This window comes from Oryza sativa, chromosome 3 (genome assembly GCF_034140825.1).
Source record: "Oryza sativa Japonica Group chromosome 3, ASM3414082v1".
Lineage (NCBI taxonomy): Eukaryota > Viridiplantae > Streptophyta > Magnoliopsida > Poales > Poaceae > Oryza > Oryza sativa.
The window spans coordinates 24,368,352-24,373,597 of record NC_089037.1 but is presented as its reverse complement, the minus strand read 5'-3'; the positions used below and the strand labels follow the sequence as shown (position 1 = coordinate 24,373,597).

The 5,246-nt window shown below is 40.6% G+C and overlaps 1 pseudogene; it reads right to left on the bottom strand.

Moving 5' to 3' along the window:
- Positions 1–1,591: 1,591 nt before the first annotated feature.
- On the bottom strand, positions 1,592–3,852 carry LOC136355664 (putative B3 domain-containing protein Os03g0619850; annotated as a pseudogene).
- Between the last annotated feature and the right edge of the window lie 1,394 nt (positions 3,853–5,246).

Here is a 5,246-nt window from a genome sequence, read left to right as displayed (position 1 = left end):
CTACAAATCTGAAATGGGTCAGTATGACCGGCCTACTAGCCTGTATTGATTTTTCTTTGTGCTTTATGTGTGTATATATGTATAGTACTGCAGGCATATGTGGCTTGTTTGTTTTTTTTATGAATTAATAAAGCATAGTGTTGACATTTATGAGTATATGTACTTTTAACATTTACTCCCTCTTTAAGCACTTCTAAAATTTGGCCAAGAATATAAGCATTTTACCATTATTATAATGAGAGAATCCATTGTGTGCTACTGAGTTTGTCCATGTTCTACAATATGTTACTGTATTTGCTTAACTTCTATAATATACCATCGCCGTCTAGTTAGCCTCCGTAAATACTATACAATTTTGTCCTAATGGCCAAAATACTCCTTGGACGAAAACTTCAAATTTTGGTCAAAAATTCTAATATATCAGATTGTAAAACTTCCAAAGTTTGAGATGGGTAACTTCTATGCTAGTTTACAACATGATATTTCGGAATTTTCAGCCAAATTTTGAAAATTTTTGTCCCAAGGGTATTTTGGTCATTAGAATTGAATTGCACAGTAATAATGGAGGCTAACTAGAATGCGATGGTATATTATAAAAGTTAAACAAAATGTGATGACATATTGTAGAACTTGAGAAACTCAGTGGCATATTTTAGAACGAGGATAAAGTAAGTGGCACATAATATATTCTCTCTATTATCATCCCTCGTTTATTTTATACACATGCTTTACCAGTAACATATCCTAAGTACACAAGCTTTCCGTGCACACCAACTAGCAAATGACAAAAAAAAATTGTACAAAACTGAGAGCACGAGAGAAGGCATTCGCCAGTCGGCATAATGCACAGCGACAGGACGTGGCCGCGATGCCAATTGCGCAAACCATGCTTTGATGTTTCTAAGGTCACACTGTACAGGCGCCAAACCTGTCCAAACCCTGCATTCGAGGATTTGCAGTAGCACCGCCAGAAAAAGCTCTTCGTCCATAGGTGTTGAGCATGACAAACTAAAGCCATCCGTCATGCCATAATTAGCATAAGAGCTCAAATTCGTAATTGACGACGGCGATGATGCAGAGGGGGGCATTTTGTGGGAGACATCGATGATCCAACGGTGTAAATTCATCTATTTTTCCTCCTAACTATCCTGCAGTATAAATTGAATTGGGTAAATTTGTCTTTTTATCTTTTTGCGTGGGGGTATTTTTGTAAATTCATGCTATCTCACTTAGTCAGATCCGTTTGCCCGGCACCAGTCGAAAGCGAAGCCGCTCGGCTTGCAATTGCCGCCGCTGGTTTCTTTCGACGCCGCCCCCGCCGCCGTCAGCCACAATCGGCGCCGCCGCCATCGGAAATCGATTCGATTTCCCTCATTTCCTCTCGTGTCTTTCCGTCCACCCAAAACCCCATTTTTTTCCCAAAAATTCCCCAAATCGGCGCCGGATGCTGGTTCTACGGGAGGGCGCCGGCCGGCGGACCAGGCAAAGGTGCAGAAGGGCGTCGGGGCGGGAGCGAGATGGGCCCAGCCTCCGTCGCCGGTGTCGCCAGATGTAACGAGAGGAAACGGATGACGAATTGACGATATCCAGGGAAAAAATCCACGGGAAAGTTAATCCCTATTTGTGATAAAAAAAACAAAAACAATCTCTATTTTAAATGACTAAACAACCCTTTTCAGAATTTTAACAAATACCAAATCTACCCTATTATGTACTGCTAGTATATACTAGCAGTAGAATGTGCCGTAAAAGTTCTAATAATATAAGGGATTTTGATGAGATGTGACACACCCTAGTACTACAAATCTGGAGATGTGTCCCATCCCACCAAAATCCCTTATATTATGGGACGGAGGGAATATAGCAGAAGGAGAAGGAGCTTTTGCCAATCTCTCTGATCTGCACCACGTACCACCAGGCTGGCTAACTAACTCTGCTGACTGAAGATGGTATGAACAGTCATGGTGAGTTTGCTCTCGTGTTTCTTGAGCTCCAACAGGCAGATATCCCCGACGCAGAGGCGGTTGTCACGCACGAACCTGCTCCAGCCATTGATCAGGAACCGCCTGGTGGTGCATCTGCCGCTCTTGGTCTGCATCACGGTGTCCCATCGCTGCCCCCCGCTGGAGCACCACGGCTTGCCTCCTGTCTGGAAGATGCACAGCAGCTGCATATCTTGCACCTAATTCCTGTTTTTCACATGGAAAAACCATGGGTGTTACAAGCTTAGTTACAATGATAAGTGTGCCAATTATCCGATGTACTATGTAACTACTAGAAACTAAATTTCAAGCCAAATAGTTGAAAAATTCAGAGAGGGAAAGAGCTTACTAGCTGGCAAGGGGAACTAGTTAACCCAATATTGCTCTTGTTCATGATTGCTACATAAATGGGAACTTCGGATTGGATGGATCGTACTTTCTCTTTGATTATCTTCTTTTGCAATGAAGATAGACGACTCTTGCTCTTCCATGATAGAATGTAGGGAGGGCCAGCAGGGCCTTCAGAATCCTCACTCTCCTGAGATTCATCAGAAACTCCATTCCTGTTGCTTTTCAGGGAAACATTTTCTGCTACAACAAATTTACATGATTACATAACTGTACAATAAAAATTGAGGTTCGATTTCTTTTGTAAACAGTTTCACAAGAAACTAAAGGTATACCAGTCTAAAATTTGAGGCATATCTGCAAATCATTTACCTGATTCCTCAGATGATGAGGACACTGCTGTCAAGCTTGCAGAGTGTTTCTACGATCATTGGACGTATCCCTTTGACATCTAGCAAATCTTTCACTCCGTGATGGTTGCGCGGTATCATCACTAGATCTGCCTGAAGTATCAACAGGATCTACAGTTTTGTCATGAACACAAGAACTGGTTTTTATGCCAGCACAGGAGAATACTCTCTCACAGCCATCAGAATCTAGGATCATAACCTCAAAACAGGAATTCTCAATGTGTCGGAACAACAAAGAGTCACCCACTTTTATGTGATGGGCATCAACAAATGCCTCCCAACCACATTGTAGGACCGTCTTATTCATGCACTCAGTGACTTCAACAACATACAGAATACCATTAGGAGATTCCAATTTTATGGTTCCTGGGATCTTTCCTCCAAAATGGTTCACAAACCTATCTGGAATTATCTGTAGCAATAATATTGAAAAGCATTGATATAGACTTCTCCAAACAACAAGGGCAACATTAAACACGATATAGTGTAAAAGGTATGAATTTCAGGAAGGAAACGCTTACACAACCAGTACATCTTTTAATTAAGAGGGGTATAAATTATATTTTAAAGAATCACCCTTGCCATCTAGGATATTTATTTTAACCATCAATACTAGTCTAATTTGTTAGATAAAGATAGGTACAATTATGTTATCAAAATGCTTGTGCAAAAATCTATCCGTGCCTTCTGTCCTGTTCTATTCACATACTTCCCCTTATTGGTAAGAAAAGGGTTAGCATTTTATTACTTGAGGTTTGCAATAACTTTAACAGCTCAAATCAAGTATACCAAACATTAATATATTAGTATTGAGTTCAAACCATCCTATGTGAACAACCATGATATATTTAGGATCAGATGAAAACTTCTCAATAGGAGCTCAATCCAACCAATCGTTCTTTATGGATATCTCAGTAATATTCATGGACGTATTACCAGATGAGATATACATCTAGGAGAAAAAGACACTGAATCTGTGAGGATCTTACCATGCTATGCATAGAATCAGTAGTCATTCTAATGAGGAAGCAACTCATTTTTCCACCCAAATGTTCCAGGTATCTCTTGCAACAAGCACAAGACTTCTTCATACGAGAACCACCTCCAGCCATGTGAACTATAAAATTGCAGCTTCAAGTCAGATTCGTATTCAGTAGAAACACAAGACTCCCCATGAAACACAATATTAAAACAGCAGGAAATAGGTAGTTTCCTCCTTAAAACATGTACTACTTGAACGATCTTTTTTTCCCAATCTTCAGATTACTGCATGGAGCAATATGGAAACTAAACAATCAATGCATGCTACATCCTGCACTGATTTTCTTTTAAACAAGATGTACTTATAAATTTCCAGAGACAGCATGATGTCATGATTTTCCAGTTACTAGCAGGCAGGATGATCATCTTAGCAAGTCCAAGCACAGGACAAGCAGGAACACCCTAATCAGGAATATAAGTTCCCCATTACAGTACCAGAGCATAATTTTTGAGTGAGAAAATGAAAGAGAGAGAGAGAGAGAGAGAGAGAGAGAAGATAAGAAAACTCTCGCACGAAGGATGGGAAGGGAAACAAGAACTTTTTTGACATAAAGGGAAACAAGAACTCGATGAAGGAAACTTACTGCGATGTCGAGATGGGCGATGAGTTCTTGGATGAAGCTTGCAAGCATCTCACGATGTACTACTCGATCGGCCTACTCCGTATTTATGGAAGAAGAGTGAGAGAGTAAAGAGAAAGGGCAGGAGGCAAGCAGTAGGGCTGTCAAAAAAGCTCGAGGCTCGTGAGCAGCTCGAGCTTGGCTCGTCCTAGGCTCGATTCGAGCTCGGCTCGAGCTTCAAACGAGCCGAACCCGAGCCTGAGCAAAAGCTCACGAGCTTTACCGAGCCGAGCTCGAGCTTTTGCCGAGCCTGGCCGAGCTTGACTATTTATAGTTCATATTGCATGTTCACCTTATTAATATAATAAACTAATAGGTAAATATATATATTAGTATCTATTTACACAATAAATTAGCATGTGTTAGCACAATATATTTATTTTAATCATTTTCTACTCTTTTATTAGTGTGATTAACTAGAAAATAATTATACTTATCAAAAGATTATCATTAAAATATATATTATACTACTTATGACCGAGCTCGGTAGCCGAGCTCGAGCTCGAACGAGCTCGAACCGAGCTTGCCTAAAAGCTCGAAGGTAGAATAGGCTCGGCTCGAGCTCAGCTCGAGCTTGTGTCGAGCTCGAGCTTGGGCAGACGAGCTTGCTCGAGCTCGGCTCATTGACAGCCCTAGCAAGCAGTCAGAAACGTTTCAACTTTAACTTCTAGTCCATAAATGGAGGAAGACTTTCTTCTTTTCCGCACCTACGTTTCTGAACCGCTAAAGTTGATCTACTGAAAGGTGGATAAAATTTTGGATTAAAGTGGCACGCTTTTCAAATTGTTAAACGATGCGTTTCGTGTGAAAACTTTCTATATGAAAGTTGTTCTAAAATATCAGAT